At 34.1% G+C, this 21,953-nt stretch overlaps 1 protein-coding gene across 6 annotated transcripts in view; it reads left to right on the forward strand.

Moving 5' to 3' along the window:
- LRRC4C (leucine rich repeat containing 4C) overlaps positions 1-21,953 on the forward strand; it is a 482,349-nt gene that overhangs the window by 368,833 nt on the left and 91,563 nt on the right. For all 6 annotated transcript variants that reach the window (XR_009114536.1, XM_058025527.1, XM_058025528.1 and 3 more), the window contains 2 exons: positions 15,196-15,285; positions 16,494-16,631. The gene's annotated coding sequence lies outside the window, so the exon portion shown is untranslated. The remainder of the gene's footprint in view (positions 1-15,195; positions 15,286-16,493; positions 16,632-21,953) is intronic.

A 21,953-nucleotide genomic window follows, 5' to 3' on the forward strand; every position in this document is an offset into this window, starting at 1 on the left:
GAAAATATGGCTGGCCTTGTTTTGCCAAAATTTTCTGCTCCTGAAAATGAAGAAGGATGTGTTTTTTCCAGGCTGTGGTGTTGAGTACAAAATGAAGTATTTTCATGAAGAAAATCAGGACATTATTCATGTCACTTATCCATAGCAGAGGTGCATCCAGAAAGTTGCTTTGCAGTGAAAGCCAAAAGAGTTTTATGTATCTGCAAAGTTAATATGACAAATAATTTCTCTGTTCATTATATACAGCCACTGACCCTGGAAATCTGGAAGGATCCTTCTCTCTAAGGCATTATTATTCATTAGAATAGAATATTAATTAGAATTAATAAAAACAGAATATTTTGCATAAAATGATATAATTAAAAATAAAAAAAATTTGACACCAGTAATGATTTGGGCCATCCCTATAGTGCTGCTTGAATCAAGGCACTCTATGAGACTAGATGATTCAACTTCCTATATGCTTAGAATACTTTTCAGTAAAATTGGAAAGCCTTGCTATTGGCCCATCTAGAGAGTTCTCAGGACTTTAGAAATAAGAAGTAACAACTCTTCCTAAATGCAGAAGTCTACTTTCCTGTCTACTCTGGTGTAATTTGGAATAATTGAAAGTGGAATGGCTGGATATCAGCTCATATATTCTAAATGTCCATGTACCAGTTGGTATTTACTTCTGCTTTAAGCCACACTCTACTCAGCTAAAAGTTTCTACCTATACATTCTGCTGTTTTGATTGTAAGCATTGGGAACATTTGCAGTCTCTTCTGTTCACTTCATAGTCGGTAACTTCATCAGTTCTGCGTGTGCCAAATACTGCTCTGCAGCATCTGGCTGTTAAGCTGTTTTATCTCCCTGGGAGAATTTTTGTTTAAATCCATGACTAAGAATCATATAAAGATATGTCCAAGACAGATGCCTTTCAACTTGCCTAACATTTGATATTGATGTGTATAATCAACTCTCACTACTCTCTCAGTACTTCTCAGAACTCTCCAGGTCATTTAGGCTCTCCTGAGCCCAAGGAGAGTTTGAAGACATCACTTATTTCTGTGTTTCATCTTGAGATCTTCAAAACACACGATTTATGGCACAATTTTTTTCCACATTTGAATCTTGCTGCTTCAATGCTTGTAGTTGTGAAGACCAAAACTATGCATGTGTCTTGAAAGGATATATGAAGCAGTAATGAAAAGCTGGTATATATACATGTACTTGGCTAAATACACTGAAAAGATTTCCAATAAGAAACAATATGAACATTGGAAGAAATAAGCAGGCAATATGTATTCTTACTGTTACCTTTCTAATGATAGTTCTCAGATAAAGCAGAAACATTTTCCCTGTTTCTAAACTGGAATTTTTCCCTATGCCTTTTTAGAATAATTTTTGTTTTCTTAGCCGTGTTACAAAGGGGCTTCTGCCTCTTGGAAAATGGCATAGCTGTTTGAGAATGACAGGCAAATTTATCTATTCTATGTTTAAAACAACTATAGAACTTAATTGGTGAGTAAATTAATATTTTTTCATATATTTAAAACGTGAGTTTGCTTAAAGCATATTTGAAATATGTGTAGCTTTAGATCAAATTACACAATGCTATATGATTCCAAAATATTCTTTTGCCTATATACTAAAAATGGGAATTCTGTGGTACTTCTATACCTACCTAATATAGATAAGATATGCCTACTTTTGTTTCTAGAAGATATAAAAATAATGGACAAATAATAAAAAATGTGAGTATTACCAATATTATATTGGAATGAACCAATACACACTTTTTTATATTTCTTATAAAGAATGTTGGAGTGAGGGGAAAAAAAAAAGTTGGGGTAGCCTAGTACAGGTTTTTGGTGGAATTTAACGATCCAAAATGGCAACATGACCATACAATGAAGCTTGATACCTTTTCTTGTAGAGGGCACTGCAGTTTGAGAAGCATCTTCTTGTTAGTAAGTAATTCTACTACTGGGACACAGATCAAGCAGCCGCTAAAAAGATAACCTGCTTATTACTGCAAAAATATCCACTCATTACAACACATTACGAAATATCCATGACTTTGGAAATTATTTGGTAGTTGTATCATTCCATTTCATGGTAGGGGATGTGCACAAAACAGAAAAAGTTTCTGTGGTACAAAAATTTTGAAGAGAAGCTTCACCTGGTAACTGGTCACACCATGTATTATATAAGTGTTGAACAATAATCAACAGTTGTTATTTTTGTGTAAACATTATTCTTCCATTTATTTAAACAGGGAACATTTTTTCCTATCTCAGTTTATCATGTTAGGAATTCAGTTGTTTGTCTTCATCCTGTCATTGCTGCTTCACGTGTCCACTCCACATTACCATTCTATCCTCTTAAAAAGAGCAAAGAATAAAGATGAAGGGAAAGAATGAATGAGGAACTCTTACTGTTCTATGCAACAGGTTTTTTTGTGGGCTATTTGAGGCTTTTTTCTTTTTTAAAAGTGGGTGTTCTGCCAACAGATTTAGAGAAAACAAGCCTTTTCAATTCTCTTGTAAAATAACAGGGAGATGTATTTTTATTTTTTACAGTTACCAGCTTTTGAAGGGAAATTACCTCAAAATAATTATTATATTGGTTGGTTTCTATCCTATTTATTGGGTATGCTGTAAACATTTTAAATCCACTGAATGCCAGCTAAAGCCAATGTAGTTTTTCTTTTTTCCCATTTAATGTATATCTGTGATCTTTATCTTAGTTGTTTTATTCTTATATTCATCATCAGCCATAGTAGATGTTGCAGTTTTGTGCTGAGGGTTTCAGTACAAGTCTTTCGAGGCTCATGTTAATGCTGTCTAGACTGCTTCTATTTAAATTGTGAGAATGTGACCTACTTTCATCTCTGTCACTGCATCTGTGGATTCTCCTCTTCATGTCATATTAATTCATCCAGTTTTAATGATTGTCCTGCCTCATTAGCTGGGCTTACAGGACACATATGGGAGACCTCAGCCAGGCCAAAACTCATTTTTCAATCATGCCAAGAACATGTCACTATGTTTATCATGCCCTTTGTGACCCAGTGATCCCAAGTAAATATGCCTAGTAGTTATTATTAATGGTTGCTGAGATAGATTTCACAAAGTTTAAAAAAATCACTTATGATAGCCTGTCCATCTGTACTTTAATGATGAATGAGTCATGTTCACTCCTATGCATGCAGATTCAGCAACAAGAATTGAGTTTTAATGCTCACTGATTTTTCCTTGGAGTACTGAATAGAAAAAATACCTTTGGCTTTTAATCTGTAACTTGATGCTACATTTCATTACAGCTTTTGCCAGAATTTGATGGAGTTTTTGCCTCTGTAAATGTAGAAGTTTCTTGAATCTCTTCCACTGCTGTTTTCTTTTTTTCCTGCTATCCATCGGTTAATTAGTACAATAGAAAGCATGTCAACATAATTCACTAAAGAAACTTTACTGGACATAAGATGTTTCAGGTAGCTGATCATAAAGGCAACTGGATTTGTCAATTAAATATATAGATCCTCAGGAATATTTCAGCAATTTCATAGTGAAATTGCCTCAGGCTTTTCTTAATACAATGGAGTTTCAGATCTAGTATTTTCATAAGCATTACTAATTTAAATATTAATCTCTTCACAGTATAGAACATAATATTTCTTAATTAAAGAAGAAAATAAAAATATCCCAAATTACCTGTGAATAGATTAAGTTAAAATACTAAAATTTTATTAACAACTTACTTGATTTTTCTGTCCCCCAAGCTTATCTCTGCTTATTTTGTCTAATTAGGGATGGTTTTCAAGGGGTTGGAGAGTGAAATTATTGCATGTTAAGGTGGTAAATTTGGCTTTCTGACTTAGTTGTTGAAATGTTGCAGGCTGTGGGGAGTTAACAGTTCCATAATGAGATTTAGTTGGTGTTTATTAATTTATTCTTCTTGTCATACTACAGTGAAATTGAAGCACAATACTTCTGACAAACAGCAATGCACATGCAAGATCAGAAAAATGTCCTGAAAGTTAGGTGATTAGGACCTGACTGTTGTGGAGCTTCAGAGAGATGATTCTGAAAGACATAAACATCCCTTGCCTAATGAGATGTTATAGGTGTGGTCAGTAAGTATTAGACTATAATTAGTTGATTTACTTATCAATCAGATATAGGAATTATTCTACACATAGCTTGCTACAGGAGGTCTGCTGTATCTTAGCAAATGAAGTAGTCACTGTGCAAAGCTTCACACAGGAGCCATAGACTATTTTAAATCCTCAAGTAAAAGTTGAGTGGTTTATAAATGGTTGCTAGGCCTTTCGGTAGGTTTCTACACCATTGTATTTTGTACTGTATAAATGTCTACGAATTAAGATCTTTGACAGGAGGAGTATGGTGTGGTTACTGAAAAACAAACTGAGTTCAGCACACAGCTGTCTTCACTACGTGGCAGACAGTTGTCTTCATTACTCTACTGTTTAAGTTAAATAAAAAACAGATCATCCTAAAACTAGAGAATTAACAAATTCTCATGGAAAATTTTTAAGAACTTCAGAATCTAAGTCCCTTTCACTGAGATAAGTAATAATCCTTTTTAAGGACTGCAGGGTTTTGTTTGGAGTTTTTTGGTTGGAAATTTTTTTGGAGAGGGGTGGATGGGTTTATTGGTGTTCGGTGGGGATTTTTTGATGTGGAAATTCAATTAATGTGAATATTTTCCCTATAAATCCTTCTTAATATGAAACAGAGCCGCTATGAACATAAGTGTCTCATTGTGCTTGGACTAGATCATCCAAAAATGAGTGTACATTTGCAATTAGGTGTGACTCAGTATTAAAACTGCAGTGTATTAGTTTAATTGTATATAAAATGCGAGAAAATGTAAAACTTAGAATAAGGTTTCTAATAGCAGAAGAAAAGCTTTCCTCCTTAGTTAAAAAGGCCCTGTCTTGTTAACATAACTGCATTAACTGAAGAAACAGGAATCCTGAAAGAATTTATTTACAGTTGCAAGTCCATCAAAAGGAGGACTGAATCCGAACCAGGCTAAATGATTCATTCAAGGAGTTCAAGAAATCTGGGATTTAGTGGAACACTGAGGGGTTTCCAAGTGCAAGCCTTGGATGCAAAGCTGTGGGGTATTTTTGAATACCAGAGCTCCCAAGACCCTGTTCGACCTCTGATTTATAGTTTGACATTTACAAAGTTTTAACTACTGGTTGGAAATATTAAAAAAGTCATTGAGATGAACTCAGTTATTTTGCAATTAATTTATTGATTAGAATTGTAGGTACCAAAAGTTTCTGCTTAAAACCTAAGGGATTTGAGAATGGCATAGAACATATGGTATTTAGAATTCTTTTCCACTGTGCTTTTTTTTGGGAAGTGCTCCTTGCTTCCTTACGTCAAGCACTCAGCAAGTGCACACGTCAGAATCTCTTTGTAACTTCCTAGAACAGCCTAAAAATGGTTAAGTTTACAGGAGTACACTTGTTTTGATTAATTCATTCTTAAAAGAAATCTGCAAAATGGAAAACAGATTAGATCTCAGTCATATATAAGTAGAGATGTGGCCTCCCTTAACAAAAATATCAAAGTGTCAGTGTAACATAAAATTTTTCCATATATGCCTATTCAGATAGTATGGCCTATATGTTACACACAGGTTTTTGAGTTGTTTTATGATCAGTGATGATGGGATGAGTTGAGTAACAGAATTTTTATTTTTCACTTTCTCTCCAGAGACATTTTACTCATTAAAATTCAGTTACAGGGAGTATGTGGTCTTCATACTATGTAAAAAGTCATATACTGTAAGTGCTGAAAAAGCACTGTAGGGTGGTACTCAGCACTAATGCTCTTATTAAACCCAGCAATACACTTAAAGATATTTTCAGAGGGTAGTTTTTTCTCTCCTAATAAAACCCACACAGGCATTTTCGTGGGAATGTCAGAGACATCACTGCATGCAATGGTTGTTTGTACCTTGTCATGCATCAACTTTGTCTCATTTCAAATGTAGAAGGAACAGTTGAAAATCATCACTCTGAGTCACACACCGTGACATTTTTCCATCTTCATTTTTTGCTGTACTATTTATTGGGGTTTTTTTCTCTGTGTTCTAAATTGCTGATCTAAATTACAAATATCTAGAAATATGGGTATCTGGAATGGATTGTTCAGTTGATGTGAATTTAAGCAAGTGGGATTAAAGTGGCATGTGGTCTTTCATCCTTCTAAGACACCATAGTGTGTTTAATACAGAAGCTTCAAATGGGAAAAATTAATGAAAACCAAACAAAGAAAAACTGAATGAAAAATCATAATGTTAAGTACAGACAGAACCATCTGAATAGCAAATAATAGCTGATTTGGGAGTAGCAAATAATATAGAATGATTTGGGAGTCACTTAACACTAAATCTCACAAAGCAATGCAGAATATGATGCAGAAAACAACCCAGAAGTACTTGATGATATGGACAAAACACTTATAAACTGATTGACACTTTCACAAGTAGTTTTTAAATGTGTACATGGCAATCTTGGCAAAATAATGTTATAGGAAAAAGTTATTTCCTAAGGGCAGATTGTGTATCGGTTAATAATTAGGATTTTGAAGTTATTTAAAGAGTTTGCATTTTAACCTTTGAGTTTGAAAGACAAAAATTATGAATGCATGTATGTGCATGATCTTCCAGCTAATCCTTTAAAATTCAAAATCAAAAAGAAAAAGTACACTGGTGTCAAAATGAATTAAAATTTTCTCTCATTTTCTTTCTATTAAAAACAATTTTGAAAAAATAATTTCAGAACAAAAGGCACATTGTTTGATCTTGTATGCAGTGTTTCTGCTTTGGATTTCTGAGGATTTTAATGGAATTTGAAATTCAGCTTCAAAAAGGAGCTATTACATATCTTGGCAATGAGGAGAAAGAAGGTCTAGAGAAACTGGCATTTCAGAAAGAACTGAAAAAAGTGGCATTGAGAAGAAGAGAAGAATGAGGTATGGAAGTGGGGGATAGTGAAATTTTTCAGCACATGAAAAGTTGCTGTAAACAAGGGCAATCCATGCGGAATGTGGGCAGGATATGTTGGTTAATATCGGCTATAGTTTCTGTAGGATATGGGTTTATACTGTGACACTTTTTTCCATGTTGTCATTGGAAATCTCATTCTAATATAGACACTGAAATATTGGACCATAAGGCAGTAGAATATCTATTACTAAATTCTTCCTGAAAAATGTAGAGTGCTTATCAAAAAGGGTGACAGTCTACCTTGTGAGAGAAGGTAGAGCAGTAAAAATATTACCTGCCTAAAGGAACTACTTTTCTAAATATAAAATGGGATAGATGACTTCTAGATTCAAGGTGAAGATTATTTTTACATTCAAACCTCATAAAATTAATTTATTTCCAAATTTTAGTGGGGTTTTTTTTGTATTGGCATTCAAAGTATAAACCTGTTCTTAGTTTTGAAATGGCAAATAGACTGGTTTGTACTACTGCTCTCCCTTGAAAATATTCATAATATATTTCTACTATTTATAGCTTCTCTTCAGACCTTCAGAATCAGCAGAGATTTTCCCATAGATTACAGAAATGAGTTGTTTTCCTCAAATAGAAACTATAATAAAATAAATTAATTTAACTGGTGACTTAAAATTACGACAGTGACTTTCAAGATGCAAACAAACTGTTAATGGTTATGTGGGAGCCAGTCCATGAAAAGTAAGTGCAAAAATATCACAAAATCACTCTGGGCTAAATATACTGAAATTTTTTGCTAAGGGAAATTAATTGACTTTCCCCCCTGGTACTTACTTCTTACAGACATCTAAAGCATGGCAAGTCCAGCAAGTAGATGTGTGAAAATCAAAGGTTTTACTCCAAGTCTAGTGGCAAGGTGGCTATTTGTGGCAAATTCAAGTGATGTTAGAATTTCTTTGTTTTGTCTTGTACTTTTCTAGTAGCTTGAGAATTATTCAAGGTTGAATTGATTTGCATGTATCAGTATTTAAAATAAGTCTGGAAAATGCAGGCATAAAATATGTGCTTTTTAATTTAAGGTCATACAAATACAAATGTTTGGAAAAAAGTCTGGGTGCAACCACTTTTTCCTGTGAAGTGAAATTACATAGCAACAGATTTGAGTACTATTAGAGTGGTTATTGAAAGCAAGGAGAAAATCAAGAGTTGACTCATGTATTGCTGAATTTACCTGAAATGAGGAACATACAAGTTCATTCATTTCTGTTTGATGATTTGAACATTTTGGAAGTAGAATCACAATCATGGTTACTGTGCATTTTGAAGAAAGTTGTTCTTAAAGCTAGCAATTTTATTCCCGCCACTCCTCCAGTTTTCTTCTGTTGCTGTAAATTAAACTAGATTTTTGCTTTAACTCATGCAGGTGCCAAGAATGATTTATAATAATAAGTGTGCTAGTCAGTCTTGCTTATTTTCTCCTACCAGCTGTGTTCTGGAGGAGATACAGGACTATCTTTTACAGTCATAATTTTTATTTTTGGGGAATAAAAACTAGAAATCACTCTTGCCTTTTTTTTAAAACTTCATTTTTTTTTTAATTATTACTAACAGATATTTTAAGAGTTGTTGACAACGCATCCTAACTCCTTAAATGACCTATTTAGTATAATTCATATGCAACACAGTAGACATAGGTCAAAATATCTCTCTGCAATCTCCCAGACAGTCTTTCAGAAGTCTGGTGTCACGTCCTATATACATGGAAGAAAGGTACCCACAGCCAGAAGTGCATTCTGCTGCATCAGTCTCACCTTTATCAAAATCTGTACACAGGAAGTTCCTTGATGAAACTGTGTTACATAAACTTCCTTAACAATACACAGTTCTTGTGAACAGGTAATGAGATAATAAGGAAAAAATTTGGTCTCCTTTTGCTCTAGTATTTTTTATCAGTTAGTTTTGTTTCAGAGGCCTTGATGCTTTGATAGTGCTGGCAGGGAGCAGAGGAAGACTGTCAGAGTGAGACATCTCCATTGCTTGTCTGAACTTTGGCATAAGAATGACAGTTGTCAGGAAAAACTCAACATATATGCTGATCCCCAGTTGACTTTTCATGTCTTCTGATAATTTAGACTTCACTATCCTCATATGATATCTGTTAAATTTTGACAGTATGTCCAAGTTTTCTCTAGGTTACTATTTACAGCTATATTTGCACACAAAATTATTTTTACTCTGCTTGTATGGGGCAGACGAAATAAGTGTATGTATACACACATACTTATGTGTTATAAAACAAGACTAGCTGACAGTCATTTTATAAAGGTGAAAAAAATATTTAGACTCATAGAATATTCTGAGTTGGAAAGGACCCACAGGGGTCACTGAAGTCCAACCTCTGGCCCTGCAATTCAGCTTTTCTTATGAAGGTAATTCTGGCAAAGTATTTGTGTATACATTGCTTGAGCAGGTCCAGTAGGAACTGGCTAGTAATCATTAGAAATATCTGAGAATAAATCCTTGGTGCACATTTGGCCTCCCATTTCAATGGACATCCACTACGTTTGACCACAAACTGTCTTACGCATTCACAGTTTTTTCAAGTATCGTTCAAAAGCAGGATCTTTTTATAATCTCAGTAATTCTCTTTCTTAGTATATTCATATCCTAAAATTACATATTACTAAATATTGTATTTTATATCATTTTATTTTGATTAAATATTTAGCTTAGACTTACATATCAGTGTATTATAAAAAACTTTATATACTTTTTATCAAGATTTTCAAACTTACCACATTTTCATGAAATGTCTTTTTAGTCTGGCTTCTAAAAATTCAAAAAGATATGCCATATCTAATAACAGTATAAATTTATGTAGGCTAAAGTAGGCCAGTTTCATCTGGAATGATCCAGTGTAATTTGAAATGGAAAATACAGCTACTTCTGACACATTTGGGTAAAAGTTATCTATATTAGTTATACTTCATTTATTTGAAAGACTGGGACTTGAGATGAACACTTTTGTGTTGGATAATTCATTCTAACTTTATTTTCAATAATGAATAAATCCAGGACACCAGAGTACCACAAGGAAAAGCAGGATATCAATAAAACTCATAAAATAAAACCAGATGTCCCACAATGCCCTGTTGACAATTTTGCATAAAGATCATCACTTCTTTAGCTAATAAACTTGTTGAGGTACTGGAGATACAGGTGTTGTCTCATCATTCTTAATATCTTAATCCCACTGTTCTGGTTTTAAGGTTGCCTTTTCAATATTTTCATTCTAAATTTAAAAGTATAAGACTTTGTGTGAAATATTTCTAGTGCCTAGATTAGCAGAGTGGGTGCTATTTACTCTTCTGAGACCATGCAGTAGGTTCCTATTCAATAGACAATGATTACCAGCATTGCAATGGTGAATTCAGCTCCCAGGACAGCATAGACAACATTCCTGAGCAATTCCTTCTCAGTGTAGCTCCCAGTATTCATATTAATAATAGGGGGAAACCCCCTAAAATGCTGGGGTGGTTAAAAAACAGGTAAGATATGCCAGAGACATTGTGGGCTCTTGTAGGTGTTGTATGTCTCTGCTGGATGTGCCTTGAGATACTTGTTCTAATCAGATATATTTTAAGCAGAACACTGGACTGGATGACCCCTTCCTTTCCAAAGTAATGACTCTGTAATTTAATTTGTCCCTTGTAAATATTAATGGGAAAAAAACCCCCAAAAAATAATAAAACAAACTGAAGGAAAATACCAACAAAACCCAAACCAAGAATGTTCTAGGAAGAGTATCACATTCTGCAACAGTATATTTCCTCTCTTCTTTGTGTTTAACTTCTCTGATTGTTTAATAAAAGGTAGTTTCTATAAAAGATAGTTTCTATAAAAAGTTTGGTAAAAGTCGTCAGATAACAATTCTGAATCTTATGAAAAATTAATTATACATGGTACAATGCTTATTAAAAGAAATTGACTTTTTAATGAAGATATGAACACATAAATCCTTTCTAGTTTTCTTTTTTATCTTCATCCTGACCTTCCCGTATCACCTTTGTCCTCAGCCATGTTGTTCTAAATTGCTTGCTTACTGTTCTAAAATTGTTCAGTGAGTTAGGAAATGGTCATACAATGAGGAACATGCTTTGTACTGCTTAGGCCATTAAACTCCTGAGCAAGTTAGAAAGTTTTGTTCAGGTCCTTTGTCATCAATGTCTTTTGAACAATGATAAAAAATGATGGTGACATGATGGTAACAGTATTGTCTTTTACCTACTAAAATTTTGAAGGGAATTGAACACAAATCCCAATTCTTGCTGTTGATGTGCAAGTTCTGTGTGATAACTATTGCAAAACACTTACCATAGTTTTGAGGCTGGTATGCTTTGTGGGTCTGTGAGATGATTCCTATACGTGGATTGTAGACACACTGCCATGAAAAGACCTGCATCAGTACAACTTAATGTGTGGGTGTTTTGTTAATTGAAAGGCAATAAGTTCACAGGGTTTCATAGATAGATAAATACTAAAATGTTACTAACAAATTGATATTCTTGATAGAGGAGCATGATAATTAGTTCCTCACAGTTTCCTTGGAAATGTGCTTCACCTCAGTCATTACTGCTCAAACTCATTGTCTAACAAAGAAAATTACCATATGATTTTTATCAAATTATCAAGTGCATTCTGAAATAAATATAATGAGTGGAGTATAGATGATGTTTGGAAGTGCTGATACCAACTGCCTGAAAGTCTCACGCAGGGTTGGTTACGATACACTGCAGTAATGTTTTCTGACCTGGTAAGTCCGTTTGAGGATTCTCTGAATTTCTGCTAAAGCCTGACTTTAAAGTCAACCAAAACCAAAATTTCTAAACAGAGGCTTCTACTGAGTATGGGAAAAGAAAACAGAAAGAAGCAGAAAAATTGAAGAAGTTATTGCAATCATTTAAATATTGCAATCATTTTAAAGATGGGCCTGAAAAATAAGCTTGCACATTGTGATTTCATTGTTTGCAAATACTTAAGAAAGCAAATTTTTGTCAGAAAAAAACATAGATTTTTGTTCATAAAAGCTAATTTTCAAATACATAAAAACTAAGTTTGATTTTTTCATATCTATAAATTGATAATTTCATATTCAAGAAATTCAGACTGCCTTCTTTTTCTAATTGACTCATTTGTTTTGTGTGTGTGTGTTTGAACCTGATGCCTATATCTGATTTCCTTTGCTGATTTATTTATTTTCATTCTTCCTGGCTGATTTTAGGTTTTGTATTTGTGCTTTCTCTGACCCTGCAGATTCTACCTTCTCTTCCTAACCTTTTTTCCATAGCGCAAGCACTGTACTGACTTTGGTCCCATGCAACTTCTCGAGCATTTAACCTGTTCTTTGTTCAGATCACTTTCTCCAAGACTGATATATCTTGTTGGAAAATATTTATTGGCTATTTATTTATAAATATTTATTTGCATAGAGAATTCTAACCACGTCAGGAAGCCCTTTTAGATGTGTCTCCATTTGTAATGGATGAATTTTGTTGATAGTAACCAGTTGATGATCCCCTTGCTCGTGTTGCCAGATCCGTTTCACAAAGAGCAGCAAACTTGTGCCTGGATTGTTACAGAGGTATTTTCCCCAAATGACCTGTGCCTCTGCAGCCCCTCAGTGCTGTTCTGCACTGATAACGTGCATGCTCTCTGCTGTGCATTATGACAGTCTGAGTGACATGCCATGCAATGAATAATAATGTGTCATAGCTGCAAGTAGTTAGAGCTTCCCTCACTTCTAGCACCTCGCCTAATGTGCCTCTCCCACACACTTTTGTGACAAAGGGCTGAGGTATATTTATATACTTGCTCTCATTTAACCAAAGCAGAAATTCTTGTCATTCTAGAGCTTAGCATATAAGGTCTTCATCAGCATGGTTTCCCTATAAATATCCCACTTAAATATCTTAGAGAATAAAACCCCAAGGATGGGCATTGGTATAATACAGAACTAGCCCAGATAAAAAACATCAATCAGTTTGCTAAAGTGGGAATATATAAAATCCAGGTATTTGAAGTTTTTTGGAGCAAGGTAGAGAAGAGGTATCTCAAATGTATCCCCTGTTTTAGTATTAGCATATTCTGGAAATAAATTCCCATCCATGAATAAATTGCCTAATGCATATTCTCTCTGCATAGAATTGCCCCAGTAATTATGACAAGCTGCAATTTGTTTTGTGTTTTAGGGTTTTTTAAACTGACCAGCAGGCTTAATGACTGACTCATATCTTGCCATGCACTGCCTCCCACCTAATACCATAGTGACAAGCTGCTCGTTTTCTTCTGCTGAAAAGAAATAAGGAATAGAAATTAAGTCTTTCAAAAAATGGGATAGTTATCAATATCAGTATGATTAAAGTGACCAGGATGGTGCTGACTACCTGCAAGGTTACACATGGACCTTAAACATTTAGCATGTATTAATTTCTGTTATATTAGGAAACAAATAATTAGTATTCTTTTCTGGAAGGCTTCTAAAGTTGAAAACATATGGGAGTTAGCTGATTAATGCACTTAGACAAAATCTGTAAATCACAGAATTTTCCAAATTCACACATTTGAGCACCTTTTAGAATATCTTTTAGAGATTTTGTTTGCAGAATAAAGTCAGGTTTTGTGATGCTCTGATGTTCCTCAGAAAATTTTAAATTGAAGAATTTCAGCAAGTGCAAATTCTTGTGTGAGTAATAATAATTTAAGAATTTCTGATCTTAAACACATTAATTTAATAGGAACAATGCCAATGCTGCTCTGCCTACAAACAAGCAAAAAATTTTAAACTATCGAGTTCAAGGACCAATCTGCATCGATCTCTCTAAAAATATGTACTTTCTAGTATCTAAAATATAGTTTATTTTCAAATATATATCTAAATTTTGTCAATTATTTCTCACACATTTTGGAATATTCTTTTAAATAAATAGTTATTCCTTAAGTCTTTCTAACTATAAAACCTCCATGTCAATCACATTCAAACACATTCAATGAAAGCATTTAGACATTTCCATTTTTCATGATAAACATCTATGTACATAGGTTATGTATCTCAAAAAAAGGCAGACACAAACCAATTTTTGATTCTTCTATCTGCACTAGTCATGCAGGAAAAGAAACAGCAATTTACATACAATTCTGTGATTTTCAATAGCTATGTGAATTCTTAAAAAAATGCTAAGGGACCACAATTCTGTAAAATGATCACTTTGAAACCATATATTTATTGTTTGTTTTCATATCAATAAATAAGAAGGGATAGATTTCTTTTTTGTTTGTATTTATTTTCCTAAAAAACCTGAGGGCAGGAGTATTAAATAAAAAAACCAAACTGATTTGTGTTTAATTATCATATTTCTTGCGGCAGATTTGAATATGAAATTGAAACCACTTTTGAACCTTAATTTTTTGAGAGACTGTATTACAATTTTCCTTTGAACCTAATATTTTCTTCTGAATTTCTCTTCCAGAAAAGAAATGCTAGTAAAATGTACTGTATGTGCTTTAGTATTATAGATGGTTAATTCCTGCTTCCAATTCTATGCCTTCATGGATGGAGTTACTAAATGTGTTTTCCAAAAGTGATGACTCATTGTAGTTGGCTCATCTTTGGAGAACACATTTTAACTGGAGCTGGATTTAGCAAATATTGCTGTGCTGCTTCTGAAAATAAGGCCCACGTGAAACATTTTAAGTGAAAGGTCATTTCCTTTGACCTCCTGATTTTTACAAAATGTGTTTTCCATTAAGTTTTGAAGAACTTTGGAGAATTTTTCTTTGGCCTCTTATTCTAATTTTCTTACTATTAGACTTTCTTATTGTTCAAAGACTATCAGTACTGTGATTTTTGGAGCCAGTAGTGCTCCTTATCTCTTACAGAATTTTTTTATATTTTATACTTCCACTGACATGCACAAAGGATTGTAAAGCAAATACAATTTAAAGGAAATGCAGCCTCAATCTAAGCTAGGAGAAAAGTGCAAGGAGAGAGAAATAGAAGATCTGAAAAACAAAAAAGCATTTAGTATAACTCTGGATCAAATCCAGACTTCTGTGCATCACATCTTGTGGTTCCTTTGCTTTTTTCCCCACACTCAAACAACTTATAATAATCATGATGTGCAGCTTCTTAAAACAATGTTACATCCCTTACAGGTGTTTTATCCTGTTCATCACCGGAAGTAATCCTTTTAACAAGAAACTCTTCCCAAGACCTTGAAGATCAGATGTGATTGATTCAGTAAGGTGAGTATTGATTTAATACTTAGTATTGATTTAATATTTAGTATCATTCCCCCTGGGAATGAAGTTCAGAGAATTTGTAGGAAAACTTAGCCTAAATCATCACTGAATAAAAAATAAATAAGCAGAAAATATTTTTTACTAATACAATAAAAATAAAATAATAATTTGAATATTTAAAATATTTTGTAAGAAAATAAATATTTAAATAATCATTATTCTTGCCATCACATTCACCACTTGTGACTGACAGCATTTCTTCTTACTAGGGTTTCTAATGTGGGGTAAATAAAGAATGAGAAAAGTTCTCAACCACAGATTTTTTTAAGACCTTTCCAAAGGATCCTGCCCTGATGGGGACAAAGAAGTTTATTCATATTAAACCTGTTTGCTCTCATTGTCTCCAAAATTTAGAAGTATCTTTTCCACTTGTAACATTTCCAGGGCTTCAGTGCAAATCCGATGAAAACTGGTCTTGGCTATTCTTCTGCTTATAGTGCTTTATGAAGTGAAAGTTATGGAACAATCTTGTCTTCTTTTTAGAAATGACAACACAGCGGACTAGGCAGGCTATTGGTCTCCTCTAGAGTGGCAGTTACCCAGTAAACTCCAAAAGAGTTTCAAGATGTTCAGCATTGTCTTGTAGTGTTTCATCCATCTCTCTAAGATCATACTGAAGATGATTAGGTATTTCATATGCTCTTTAAGTGATGTAGAGTTTTAATGTGTTTGTGGAGATAGAAGGGAGAGCTGAGCACCTGATGAAAAAATCCAGAGAAATTAAAGTTGAAGAGTAATTTTTCAAGTAACCTATACCATAGTTCAGAGCATTGGTGAGTATAAATACAGTGCTTCTTGCCTTTGTTCATTTCTAGGTCCTAAATTGTTCTCTGACTTCTCATCCTTCTAGTTTATGTCAACATCTGTCAATGTACATTTACACTATAACACGCTCAGGGATCTTAAATTATTTGATATCAGGTGTTGAGTGCTAGGGTACAGGAAAGAATGAGAATTATTTAGAGGGATGGCTTTTTTACCCCAATTGCTACCTTATATTTTCCAATCTGCCTTGCCTGCTGTAGTGCACATCATGTGGTGATTATGGGGTCAGGTCATACACGGACACTGGTGGAAGACTTTACACTCCCTAAATAAAGGTGAGTCCCTCCAGTTTAAGACATGCAGTAATAATTATTTCCATTTTACAGGTAGAGAGGCAGGTGTGGAGAGAATCAAACAGCCCATCTTGATATCATGCAAAGACTCTGGAAATACAATTCCAGTGAGTCCTGGCTATAACACTTTTGATGCCCACATCACTAGCAGCAGTCCTACAAGCACCAACGGTAAGAAATCAGGTCCTTATATAATATGCATTATAGTATTTCAATGCATTTGAATTTAGAAAAATCTGGGGAAAAAAGCTTATGTTGTTTACTGGTGGCCAAGGATGCACCATTACTACTTTAAGGGAAAAAAAAGTAAAAGGAAAAGGGAGTAGAAAAAAAATTGCTATGAAAGTACAGGGTTTTTTTTCATATTGACAAATGAGGATGAAGTGAAAATATTTTCTCATGTGCAGATGATTCCCCAATGTTGGACATAGGAATAGAAGATGCTGAATATACTTAGCTGAAGTAATTTATTTTATATGTACCTGAAAAGAGATCTTGAATATTAAAGTTATCTGCTTTGGAAATGTTATTTATGGCACAAAATTTTCATATTTTCTCCATTTTGACAATTTGCCCTCTCTATGCAGCACTTATTTTCCTCCCCAGTTTATTGAAAGCTGTAACTTTCTTTGCATGGTTAAAGCAAACTATCCTGCTTGTTGTGATGAAAATTTAGAGATCTTGGATGTTACCTTTTCTTTGGCTCAGAAGTTATATTGTAAATCTTTTCCCTGTATCAGAATTTCACTTTAAATAAATGCTAAACATAAGGACAAGATAGGAAAATATGGCTGCTAGGTTGTCTCTCAATATGTGGAAATCTTATTTTCCAGTCACAATAACTCCACAGGAGAAGAAATTAGGATGTCTGATGCATTCATCTCTGTGTCAAAGTATCATATTTTTGCTATTTAACATTCACTGAGGGGAAAAAAAGGCTGTCACACTATAAAGATATTATTTTCAAACAGATGGATTTTTCCTGCCCAAATCTAGTTGTCTATATTCTTAAATTTTAATTCTCAAAAATTTAATTTTAAAGAAACTGTTCCTCTTTTTTACTCTACTAACATTTTCCAATCTCAATGATTATATAATTGTGTGATTTAGAAAACCAAGTACATATTAAATGGGGCATGGATATAAAATAAAGAATGCTCTATTCTCATTCACACCTGCATTAATCTGGAGATGGTCCATTGAAATCAAAGAAGTAATTCCTCCCTATGGAATGAATTCATGACAGCTTAATGTCAATGGTGCTCAGTCCTAGAAAGGAGAGAATTCTTCTCAATCCAAATTCTAAGCCTGAAATTAATAGCATAAAAAAAGCACATGATTTGGGTACTGTTCTCAGAACAGCTATATGGTGAAAACACTTGAAATTTATATGTCCCAGTCAGAATTGCAACACGATTGCAAGAGCTGAATTAGGAAATGTTTACCTTTTTTCTTTCTCCTGTTTTTTAACCCAAGCATAATTAATTTTAGAAAACAAAGGAGACCCTCTGCTAGTGCAGAGCTGAATGCTAAGCACATAACTCTGATAAGCTCACAGTAAATGAGAAACTAAGAGCACTTGAGAAAAAATATTTTTACCAGTTAAATATGAGGTTTCTTATTTTTTTTTTATGTAAATACTTCTATGGACTGTTAAATTGCAGAATCATAGAATACCGGAGGGTGGAAGGGACCTTCTAAGGTCACATAGCCCATCCCCACTGCTCAAGCAGATTCATCTGGAGCAAATTGCCTGGTGCCATGTCCAGATGGCTTCTGAATATTACCAAGAGGGGAAGGCTCCACAACCTCCCTGGGCAACCTGTGCCGGTGCTCTTACTGTCATAGTAAAAAATGTTTCATGATATTCAAAGGGAACCGCTGATGTTTCAGTGTGTGCCCACTGCCTCTGGTTCTGTCACTGGGCATCACTGGCTCCGTCCCCTTTGCACCCTTCCTCCATGCACGTGGAGACATTAATAAGATTCCACCAAGCCTCCTCTTCTCCAGTCTAAACAGTCTCAGTTCTTCCAACCTTTGCCCATAGGAAAAATGCTCCAATCTGTTGTCCTTATACTGCCTTGTTGGACTCTCTCCATTCTGTCCATGTCTCTCTTGTAGTGAGCAGCTCAGATGCGGGCACAGCACTCCAGGTGTGACCTCTCTGGGGCTGAGCAGAGGGGAAGAATCACCCCTCCCCACCTGTTGGCAATGCTTTGCCTGGTGCAGCCCAGGATACCATTAGGACTCTTGATCACCTTGTGGAACTGGTTTTGTCTCTGCATAACAGAAAATTTGACAATAAGTGACTCAGTTCCATAAGAAGAAATTCTAGAAAGTCTCTTCCAACAGCAGGCTGTTTTCAGTCATGGATGGTTAGCATGGAAGATGAAAATTTGCACAAATGTACAACAATTCTAAATTTGTCTTATTTACCCAGCTGCACAGGGAACATGCAATAGGCATACAGAAGTTTTGAGAATGTAGTTCCCTTCAAATGTAAACAAGAACCCCACCATTCAGTTCCATCTCTATCAGAAACAGTTGTTATTCTGATATTATGAAGAGGTTAGTTTATTGAACAGTCAGGTACACATCCCTGTGCGAAAATCATGTGCTGTGGTTTTATCCTGGAAAAAACCAGGATTTTCCTGGAAGGAAGATAGCTTTTCTTTTACTTCTTCCAAGCTGCTATGACCCAGTAGAAATTACTTGCAAAAAAAAAAAATCTCACTAGAACTGTAAACAGCAGGAAAAAAAAGCCCATGAAAATCAATAAATGAGGCAGTATCATTCAATTGATAGTGTTGATGGCATGCACCTGATATTATTGCTTTTTGTATTAAAAAAAAATTGAACAATAATCAGTGAAATCACATAAACAGGAAATTATATACTGTGGGCTCCAATTACAATAGAATATTTATGTTATTTCTTTTAGATTATATATAATATATTTTATATAGTCTGAGAGTTTTAGGAGATCCATTGAATTAACAAATTAATTAACAAGCTTGATCCTAGATCTGTGCAGTCAAAAGTATGTTTGTCAGTGAATTTTATTCCCTTTTGAAAGTAGAAAGCTCTAACAGAATTCAAGTACTCTCTCCATATGCAAACATGTTCTTGCCAGCAATACTAAATAAAATAGAAAGAATAATATTTTATTTTCTTTATGATTTTCTAGTTTATATTTAAAAGGATGGTAGGACTGTCAACTGACTTAGGAAAATGTTGCAATTGTTTTTCACTTTGTCTAAGCAAAGCAATCTGTTTTACTGGTTTTTTCCTCAAAATTTGGTTCTGTTTATTCAATTACAATGTTTCTGTTCTCCTTTGTTTAGGGTCAAAATCCTTTTCTCTTAGTCTTTAGCCACATTTCTCTTCCACCAAATGACTGAATGTTGTGAATGTTTGGTCGTTTCCACTAGTCTCTTACAGTGTGAGTCATACACAGAGTTCTGTAGCTGGCCTTGTCTGCTGGAAAGGAAAACAATCTATATAGCAATCTTTATAACAATGTGTTCTTCGTGTTTATGATGGGAATATTTGCCAGTACATACATTTGAATTTTGTTATCCTTTCATACTCAGCACTGGGCAAGATTGAAGGCAATATAAAAACAACAGTGTTTCAAGGCAACAATATATAATGTGCTGGAGGAAAAACGTAAGAGTTGTCTCCAGAGTTAATGATAGTCTTTTAATATTTGATTAAAAAATGAGTTATTGTGATAGTACCAAAATATTTAAATTCAATTATTATTTTTTTTTGTATAAAGATATTTACTTTTTCATGTAGCATGGAATGTTATCCTGTAAATATTGCAAACTAGATTGCTTTAAAGTTATGTTCTAAGAAAATAATCACACTATCTTCTATGTTTATTGGGTGATAAAGCCTAATCGATGTATTAAAGATAACAAAACTTTGAGATCATATCACAGCCTAGAGCATGTTGCAATTTTGATACATTTTTTTGTTTTGCCACACATATGCCAGCAAATATATTATCTTTGTATATAGAATGATATGTAATATATTTAAGCAGTTATCTGTTGGAAATGTGTATTTTGATGTCATTTGAAAATACACATATTTCTATCATAAGTATCCCTTTGAATCAACAGAGATACTGTAGCTACAGCAGAGTTTGTCTTAGATTCTGATTGGATGCCCAAAATCTTCTGCACCTGACACCTGTATATTTGTTTAATTCAGTTATAGAAACCTTTGCTTTCACTCACAGATTCTTTAATAGTAGCAAGAATTTTTTCAGGAACTTCTTGAAAAAACAGTGCAGGAAACATATTAGACTGTGCTGTTTTTATCCTTCTGGGAAAAGGAGCAACCTTGTGGTTTTTTGGATTTTGAGTAGTTAAAAGAAAAAGACTCTTATAAGATGTTTGTACACCCAAAATACGCCACCAGCATCAGTGAAACAGAGAGGAACAAAATAAGCTCACCAACTGAGAAAAAGATTGATACTTATCAGCAAGAAACTTGTTACTTCATGTCCTACCACACTTGCAACCTTCCTCAAAAAAACTCAGAGACTTTTTCAGCATATTGGGAAGACTGCTAGGTTTGGGTTATTTATTAATGCTACACACTCAGCCGTTCACCCATTGCAGGTAATTTGTGTTTGCCACTGATTTCAGGGATAGTAAGATCAGATGATAAATGCTCCCAGTTCCAGTTGCTTAACTTATATCTAGTAGGACCTTCTCACCAGAAAGCCTGTTGAGTCAGTAGAATAAATCTGAAAGTCAGTGTTAATGATTCAGTAAGTGTTACTTGACTGAATTCAGCTAGCTTATGGATTTTATAATTCTGGAAAAACTTCTAATATGACATAGAACTTTACACTTTATTTTATATTCACATATGTCAATTTCACACAAAAGCTGAAGCCTGAGTAAGGCTACCAAACATAACTTTACTATTTGAGGGAGGACTGAGCAAAGAGTTAGTTATATTACATTGTGCATGGAATAACTCGGTTACTGCTTAATATTTGAAGTTTGCTATAATTACAACTAAAGCAACTCACTTTATTTTTTTTTTTTTTTGGGTTGTTTGGAGGAGTTGGATCTATAAATAATATCTTTCTGATTTTAAGAAAGACAAATGCCAGCACATACATCACCCATTTTCTGTTTCCCTGAAGTGAGTATTGTATCTGATCTTAAACATACAAAATTTTCTGTAAAATTTCCATTGAACTTAGATCCCTGAGAGAAACAAGGCATAAGCCCAATTCTGAGCACTTTAGGTAATATAGATAAGTACATCTAACATACCTGGGCAAGCAGGTAAGAGCACATGTCAGTATTTCAGTAACTCAAATTAGAGAGTCAGTTCAGAAAACTCCAAAATGCATGTCTGAAGTCATTGTAATCAAACTGTGGCAGATTTGATAGGCGAGCCCAGATGTTGCATTGCTGCATTGCTGTGACAGCTTACTGAAGGTAGAACTTAAACTCATTGAAA

This window comes from Melospiza georgiana, chromosome 6 (genome assembly GCF_028018845.1).
Source record: "Melospiza georgiana isolate bMelGeo1 chromosome 6, bMelGeo1.pri, whole genome shotgun sequence".
Lineage (NCBI taxonomy): Eukaryota > Metazoa > Chordata > Aves > Passeriformes > Passerellidae > Melospiza > Melospiza georgiana.